The 8919-nt window shown below is 46.7% G+C and overlaps 1 protein-coding gene across 1 annotated transcript in view; it reads right to left on the bottom strand.

Annotated features, from left to right (window-relative positions):
• The window catches only part of WWP1 (WW domain containing E3 ubiquitin protein ligase 1), a 77800-nt gene extending 77340 nt beyond the window's left edge, over positions 1–460 (bottom strand). The window contains exon 1 of the mRNA XM_006924107.3: positions 340–460. The gene's annotated coding sequence lies outside the window, so the exon portion shown is untranslated. The remainder of the gene's footprint in view (positions 1–339) is intronic.
• Positions 461–8919: the final 8459 nt, after the last annotated feature.

Genomic DNA, 8919 nt, shown 5'->3' with positions numbered 1-8919 from the left:
GTGCTGCTGACGTGCCCCAGCTCGGGCGGACAGAGCGTCAGCTCAAGCGAGGACCTGGGGCAGGGGCGGCTCTCGGTGGAACGCTTGGCGGCAAAGGTAGGCTGTTACTGCCTGCTCCTTGACCCGGCTGAGCGCTTGGGAGCCCACTGCAGCTGGCCGTGGACGCCCACTCCGTGGTGATCACCCAGCTCTGCATCGCCCCCTGTGAGCACAGCGATGACGCTAGCACCGGGCCAGGGCCTGGGTCAGAGCACCTAGCCCACACAGCAGCCCCGTCAGGACGGGCCTGTCGCCCCCCCCTTAGTGCAAATGGAAGTCAGTGGTGACTACATTACTCACCAGGTGACCTTGTCAACAAAAGGCCGCTGCCACCAAGCCAGGGCCAACAGGAGTCCCCAGTTTGGGGCGCAATGGAAGGAGAAACTTTTTTCAGGAGACCAGTGTCCCCACTGGGGAGGCAGGCCCTGGAGGAAAGGCAGGCGCACTCCTCCCAGACAAGGGGGAGGCTGCCTATATAGAGGAGGCTCCAACCCTGGTCCCCGATTGGTCCATTTCTATGCAAATGAGGAATCCTAATTTGCACAATTTGATTGGTCCAAATCGCATTGTCTCGATTGGTCAGAATTGTGTGTTCTGATTGGTTGTTATGTAAAGATGCAAATGATGGGATAGGGCAGGCCTCCATCCAATTGGTCAAAATATAATACCAGGAGCTTCTTTATTTTATTATTTTTTTAATTAATTTATTTTTTATGGTGACAGGGGTTAATGAAATGTAGTAAGTTTCAACTGTACTTTTTAACTGTAAGGCATATATATATTTACATTGTGTGTTCACCTCTCATAGTTCGATCTTTCTGTCATCACATATTTGACTCCTTTTACCTAATCTACCTCCTTTTTAGCCCCTCCCCCTATGCTCTAGTAACCGCTAGTCTATTGCCCATGTCCATGAGTCCCTATTTGTTTGTCCTGTTTGTTTGTTGCTTTTAGGTTTATATCCCACATATAAGTGATATAATGTTATTTTCAACTTTCTCTGTCTGGCTTATTTCGCTTAGCACCATTATCTCGAGGTCCATCCATGTTGTTGCAAATGGCAGTATTTCATCTCTTCCTATGGCTACATAATATTCCAGCGTATATATGTACCACAGCTTCTTTGTCCAATCTAGCATAGGACACTTCGGTTGCTTCCATGTACAAGGAGCTTCTTTATAACTTAAGAGATACAGTAAAATTATAGCACGGATTTCTACAATTTCTTCTCAACTACATCACTCAAACCCCACAAATTACCTATAGCCACACCCAAGTGGACTAGTTTTCCTTCTGTCTCAAGGCTGGGTGGCCCTGCTCCTCTCTAAAGCAACCTCTCACTGTCTGCTCTTCTGTGCCCCCCAGCCCCCTTCTTGGCATATCTTTAACCTCACCTTTTCTATGGCTACAACTCCTCAGCATAATCGCGTTTTAAGTCTTTTCTGTCTTAGACTGTCCCTTGACTTTAAAACCACTTTTTAATTCTCTTTCTTCTTCCATCGTCACTAAGCTTTTGAAAGAACTGTGTACCAGGAGCAACACCGACACTCCGTGAATATTTGTGGGATTCAAGAAACATCCCTCGACTGGGTGAATGCACGTTCTTGTGCGCTCCGCTGCATCATTTTCGCCCTCCTCTGCCATACCTAGGTGCGAGGCACACTATATTCACAGTGATTATTCTAAAATGTGCATCTGGGCATGTTGCCCCACTGCTTAAAATCTCTCACTGGCCTAGCAGAGCTTTCAAGACAAAGGTTAACATGAGCTTTAAGGCCTCTGTGTTCAAATGCTCAGTCTCTCCTGTTATGAAAATGCTTCGGAGTCCTCTGATTGTGTTCGCTGATCTCTGTTTTACCAAGTACTGGGTCCTCTAATGCGTTCCTCACCTTTTCTTCACCGGTCCAGTTCCTTTAAAAATAAATTCAAGAACATGCTTACAAGTGCATACAGGCCTCCCTCCACTTCCCGCTCTACTCATCCTCACATTTAGCTCTCCTGAGTCCTCAGTTTACGCCTCAGTTCAGCTCCATTCAGAAGTTCCTAGTATTCACTAGGCCCCTAAGTAGACAGCCAATAGTGAACGAGTCTTTTATTATCACGTATTTTTTTTTGTTTCAAATGAAGAGTATGATGAATAAATACCTTTTCATACATCATTGTTCATGTCCTTACTGTCTAAGTTTAAATCATTAAAAAGTAAAGGAATGGATAATTTTAGCCTTTTGAAACATGTTGGCAAGTTATCTTCTAGGAAACCTACAGTTAGATGTCACATTACCTGAGATCAAAATGTAGCTCTGCCACACAAGGCCACATTCAGACTTTCCTGGGCCCTACATGCTTTTACTTTTGTGGGCCTCTTCCATAAAATAATTTTAAAAATTATATTTATAACTGAATTGACATAAAGATGAACTTATTGGTATTGTACATTACAATGTTTTCTTCAACATTTTCTTGTTTTTCTTCTGATTTTAAAATTTAAACATTTTTAGGGGCCCCTAAAAGTATGGAGGCAATGATTTGAAACAACCTCTGATGAAAGTCAAAGAAGAAAGTGCCAGAGCAGAACTGCATTAGAACATCGAGACAAAAATCATGACTACAGAAGAAATCTACAACTTTAACATAGACACTGAAGACAAAAATTGTTACAGATTTTGTTTCACTTGGTTCAGTCATCAATTAAAATGGAGACTGCAGTCGAGAAATCATGAGGAGGCTGAGACTCAGAAGGGCAGCAATAGAAGAATTAAGAAAGATCACCAAGACCGAAGATGTGTCATTAGAGACCAAGGCTAAGATGATTTAAACCCTCCCATTCCCAGTTCCTATGATGGGATGTGGGTGTCGGACAGTGAAGAAGCCTGATAAGGAAACAACATTCACCCGAAATACGGTGTTGGAGGAGAACTCTGCAGACACCCTGGACCGCCAGGAAGACAAACAGGTGGGTCCTAGAGCAAATCAAGCCGGAAACATCGCTGGAGGCACACATGACGACACTGAAGCTGTCCTACTTTAGGCACACTGGAAGAAGGTAGTGTTCTTTGGAAGGGACACTAATTCTGGGGGAAATAGAAGGCAGAAGGAAAAGAGGGAGACCAGATATGAGAGGGGTCGACTTCATGACAAGAATCAGAGGCAGGAGTCTCCAGGAGCTGGGCAGGGCTGTCGAGGGTGGGACATTGTGCACATTACAGGGTCACCAGAGTCAGAGCCAACTCAGTAGCATGTAACACGCACAGAAGTATGGCAACCTGAGGTACTGTGCCCACTGTGACAGCTGGGTAAGTCAAGCCTGTTGCCACCTTTGAGCTAGAAGATTTGGCCAAGTTCCTTAATCTGGCTGTGCCTCGACCGGGAGACTGATGTAGTGCTACCATATGATGTTGCCGTAAAAAGTAAATGAGTTACTACAAATAAAATGCCTAGGATTGCATGGCACATGATAAATTACTGTTGTATCATTATTATCACATTCCCATAGTGCCGTATGAGAGTACGTAATTGTCTTTCTCCACTGTGCCAAAGTTGTTGAACAAACTCAAGAATCTGGAGCTTTGCCAGAAATGAATGATAGAGATTCATCCCAGGACCTTGGAGTCTGAACACTGGAAATAGAGCTAGGCAAAAACCCAGAGGTGTTTGGGAGAAGAAAGAAAAGTTAAAAGCATTTGGCAAAAAGCACATTCTTGAGAATTATCAGTCCTGCATTCTCAGGCCTGGGATTGGTCCAGAACAGTTATCAGTTAGCTGACAGGCAGGATGATGGATGCCAGGTGATCCAGGAGATAGGTCCCAGGAGGCCTGGTCATCTCCCAGTAGTCTGGATGATGGATGTCAGGTGGAAGTATACGTGAATTCTTCAGGGGGTAATCAAGTGGCCTCATGCATGAGTCCCTCAGAGTAATTAGAGTGCTACCTGGAGGTCCAGATGTCTATCCAGGCTTTGACGCAGGAGATGAAAGTTCAAAAAGTATAAGTTGCCAGGCTGGTTAGAACAAGAATGGTGTTTCGTTGTGCCTCAGCCTTCGTAATCTTAATACTTTCAGCAGTTTGCTTCAGGTGACTCCAGTGTGTATGTTCCCTACCTTCAGTCTTTCCTCAGAGTCATCATGGTGTATTTTCGTGTGTGCGAATACGGAATTCTACTCTTGGTTCATTGTTCATTTTCTTACTGGTTTATTCACAGAAAGGTAATTTATGTATAATGTAGCTATCGACCCCACATAAAACCTGCTGTTATTCTTTGCCTTACAAGACCTCTCGTAGCCTGAGATCAGATCATTTATCTGCCTTATTTTTTTCTACTTGCTTGATAATTTCACTTTTCCATTAAATAATTTAACCCTTTTGGGGCAGCCTCCATTTTGTGGGTCCCAGTATATGAATTAATTTTATCATTACTAACATTTAATAAAACGATTGACGATGGTGTTTGACTTGACATGGTGTCACATGGAAGGGAGGGGGCAGGAATTACATTCCCCAGACCAAAGGACACTTCCTCCCATTCCTTCCTCATGAGGCTTTGCAGGTTAACTGGGCTAAGTTTTAACTGAACTAACCATAAAGTGGACGAGTGACTTAAAAAATTCCCACAAGGAAGTAACAGGTAAAACCATTAACACAAGCACAACTGAACAAAAGAGAGAGCCATGACACTTGTCTCTGTGAACAAGCTTTTTGGCAACCACATGGTTAAACAAGGTCTAATAAGTTCTGACAAAGTCTCCTCCCCGGGTTTAAAGTTCTGATGAAGCTGTTCGAAGTGTGGGTTTTCTGTGTTATGATCGTTAATGAAGAACCTCATCTGCATGTTTTGTGCCTTGAGAGGGGCCCGTGACTAGCAAGGTGTTCAAAGCTATGCCAGGCTCCATAGATGATGAAAACATCTTCAGACCAAGGACTTCTTGTTTCTTTTCGAGCAGCTCCCTAGCCCGTCTCTGCCCCTCTCTATCTGTGCCTCCATTTCGTTCTTCCTTACGTGGCCAGACTTCTTCAGGGTCTTTGTTTCTGTTCTTGAGTCACTGCAGCTGAACTGAGCCTCTGCCAGGCTCTGGAGACACTTCGGTTCAGACGCGACCTGATGTTACAGCTCCAGTAATCACTACTGCTCACCAAGTCCAACTCTTCTTTCTCTCAGTTTGAATTCTTGTGCGCATAAATATACCTGTTAAATGGTTGATGTTTGGGGGTGCTGAGTTCCTCTCTGCCAACCAGCAGGCCGAGAGTTTAGATATCTTATTCAGGACCTTTACCACCAAGAGTTCAAAACATAGCATCTTAACCTCGGTTGGCAAAATATTCCAGATACTATGGATTTAAAAGGCATTTGCCGGAGCATCTGTAAGAATAGGCAAGTCGGCAGAAGTCCCGGCTCTGGCACAGGGGAAGCAAAGGCCTGGCCCTGCCAGCGTGTCATCGCTGTGGGGCATGTGAGCAGCGTGTTCCAGCTCAGTTACAAGGAGACGGAGTTAGGCCGGGAGAGCTGGACAAGCTCGCCTTGTTGCAGAAACCGAGCGAGAAGTCCAGTTAGGGCAGTAGGGACCGGAGGTGAGCGAGGCTCAAGGTTAAACGGAATCTGATATCAGCATGTGAAGGCGATCGAGAAAAGCATGCAGCAGGCCGCAGATCAGGGCATACTTGGGCAGAGCAGTTATTTTAGTCACGGAACATCTGCTGAAAGGGCTGTAATTTCAGGGCAGCTCGGAGCTACTGGATGCCAGTCCTGCTTCTGGGCATAAACAGCCGCTTGTGGCCAAGGCGAGGCAGGGACAGAGCTGCTGTCCAACGGGGGGACCAAGGTGCCTTCCGTCTCTGCAGACCTAGCATTTAAATAGTCCATCATCCCAGAGGGCTTCCAACAGGTCAGACCCCACCGGAGCCAGTCTGGCGCCGTGGAGGGATTTCCTTCTGCTGAATGTCGAGGTCACACACTATCACACCACCCGAGTTTATTTTCTTCATGATACTTATCACCATCTGAAAATCTTATTTATTGCTTATTGTTTTTCTCTCCCCCGGAAAATGTAAATCCCTTAGAGCAGAGACTTTAATCTGATTTTCCCCCCATTGCTGTGCTTTAGCATATTGAACAAAGTTTGGTTCTTAGTTGTTTTCAGTAAATACTTATTGAGTATGCAGGCAAAGTCCATGAACTCGGGGCCATGGTCATGAGCCAAAGGCCTGGACAACAAGTCCAAGTCCTGGAGTCCCCGACCGTGCTTGATTAAAATGTCTGAGTTTAAACATACCTTGAAAACTTACCTGATGTCAGCAGCTGTCACTGACCTTGCGCCCCATCTATGTCCACATTCTGTCCTCAACTCTGATTTGCAAATGTTCTAAAAAGATAAAGTGTGACTGTGTCCTTCTGGTGAGAAGCCCTCAGCCACCAATGTTTTCTCTCTTTCAGCCTGCTTCTGAGATGACTCTCCAGCATCTGCTCCCTCCTCCACCCCAGTTCTCACAGGTAATAAAGCATCTTTCACCAGGGAAGTGTAGGTGAGCATATTTTCAGAAAATAGCTGAAATTTCTCCGTGTACTTTGCTTTCTTTGAAAAGCAGCTGCATGGCTCAATATGTGTATGGCACGTGTTTACTAATTAACAAGCAGCCTCCCACTGGGTCACCTCCCTGCCTCTCGCTCTTTCCTCTTCCACTCTCAGGAAAGGGTTTGAATGAGTACAAACTTGGCTTAACACTTCTCAACACGGAGCGTGAGCACTGCCATTCTCGAAATACATATTTCTTCAGATGGTGTAATCAGAGCGAAAATAGCATTCTGTTAACAAAAGCCAGTTTGCGTAGACACGAAGAGGCTGTCTACTTTCTATGATGACTGTACACACAATGTGTTTCTTTGAAAGCAGGAAGTTAGAGTGAATTTTATTAAGATGCAGAATGAAATAATCAGCTGTAAAATCCAGTAATGATATTTGCATTAGAGTTAAGCCAGTCGACAGGTATGTATTGAAAACCTATTTGTGTAAAATGGTCTGAAGAGGTAATCAATATGATTCAAGGAAACAGAGGTGTGTCCCAGGCTTGGAAGATTTGGTGAGATGGCTGTAGGTTCATTTTTAAAAGCCAGAGAACTGTTGAAAGGACTTCATGGCAGGGAAGATCACCTTTATCAGAAGTGCTCGCTCAAGGATTCAGAGAGCAGATAGAGGATTTGGAGATTGAGTAACAGGAAATTATAGTGGGGCCCTCTTCTGGTCAATTCTGGGGAACATGGGGAGATACGGCTGATTCCAGTGTCATCAGTGACTGTAACTTGTAAAGATGACAGTTTGAGCTGGGAAAGTTCCTTTGTAATTTAAGGTCCTTTAAAAACTGTCATATCATAAACTTTTCTCATCTTTTCTCCTGGAGTTGTACTTCCTTCCCGTGACGTTTGGGAGCGCTTTAACAAACCGCACCAACAGTCAGTAGCTTAAAACAACCGTGTTACTATGGCCTTGGGGTCTGTGGGTCCGAAACAGGGACAGTGCTTTTTAGGGCTTGTCATGACATCTGGAGCTTCACGAAAGGAGACTGGAAAGCTGAGTTTGGCCCGATGGCTGAGAGCTGGAATCTCCTGGAGACCAGGTCCCTCGCCTGTCTGTGGCCGATGCTTTGTGTTGGGACTTTCAGCTTGCATTGGTGGCCGGAGCGCCTATCATGGCTTCTCCATGTGACCTCACATGGCGACAGCTGTAAGGTGGACTTCTGTTTTGGTGGCTCAACGCTCCAGAGATGAGTGTCTTGGCCACCAAAGCAGAGAGGAGCTAGACTGCCTTTTCTGCCATCACCTCAGAAGTAACACCCTGTTCTTTTGCCCATAAGAGAGTCACAAACCCAACGACCAGGCCCTCGCCCCTCTCACCACGGACACCACCCCAGTCAGTGAACCTCGGCCGTCCCTGCGGCGAAATCTCGAGGTGCTTATTCGCTTGTGACCTGCGTGAGCTATGTCCCGCGTCCTTGAGGATCCTCCTCGCATCTTCCCTTTTGCTTGGTGACGTTATTCTGCCCTGGTTCCGGTCGTGTCACTCACCGTTTCCCCCTTTCAGCTCCCGTGTGCCCGTGTCCCCCTTTTCCTCTCGGCCCACTTCTTCGGAGCTGGCGTCCCTCAGGCCTCGTAGATCTCGTCCTCCAACCCCCTGCCTCAGGAGTGGGCTCCACACGTTCACTGCCACCATTACAGATCATCTTGACTTAAAACCGTGTATCGAACCCAAGTGCCTATTTCCAGCTGCCGATTAGATATTCGCTGAAGTCCTCCGGGCATCTCTGTCCATATCAAAACCTGAACTCACTGGACCCCGTCCGCACCCCAAATCTGCTTCCTGTGTTCAGTCTCCGTCATGAGGCTCCGCCCAGATGCCCGTCAGAGACCCGGAACTCACGATTAGTTCCCTCCTCTCCTTGTCCGCATATGCCCGTGGGTCCTGTTTCTTCTCTCCTCCGAAAGATCCTGGCATCTGTCACTTAGTCTTTGTGCCCACTGCCCAAGTTTAGACCCTCAGTACTTATCAACAGCTCTCACTCTCTCTCCTCCAGCTGCCCCAACTGCCGGAGTAAGCTTCCTAGATGCGAAGCTGGCCATGCTCCCTCCACTTATAAAGCACTTAAATGCCTCTTCTTTATGGAGTGGGATTAAACGCTTGTCGTAGGGAAGTCGATCTGAATAGTCACAAAGGGTTTCCACACCCCGAAGCGCCGTCCGCGGCCGTGTTTATGAACGTGTCACCGCGGCAGGAAGCGGAGGGAGCGGAAGCCGTGCAGGGGCGCGGTGCATCCTGGGTGGTGCTGCCGCGGATGGATCGCAGAGCGCGCTGTTTCCCCGCCCTTCCCGGGCTCCGCACCCCGGCGCCTCTGCCGCTC

This window comes from Pteropus alecto, unplaced genomic scaffold, assembly GCF_000325575.1.
Source record: "Pteropus alecto unplaced genomic scaffold, ASM32557v1 scaffold87, whole genome shotgun sequence".
Classification (NCBI taxonomy): Eukaryota; Metazoa; Chordata; class Mammalia; order Chiroptera; family Pteropodidae; genus Pteropus; species Pteropus alecto.
Note: the sequence above shows the minus strand (reverse complement) of the source record. Positions and strands in the feature narration are given on the sequence as shown.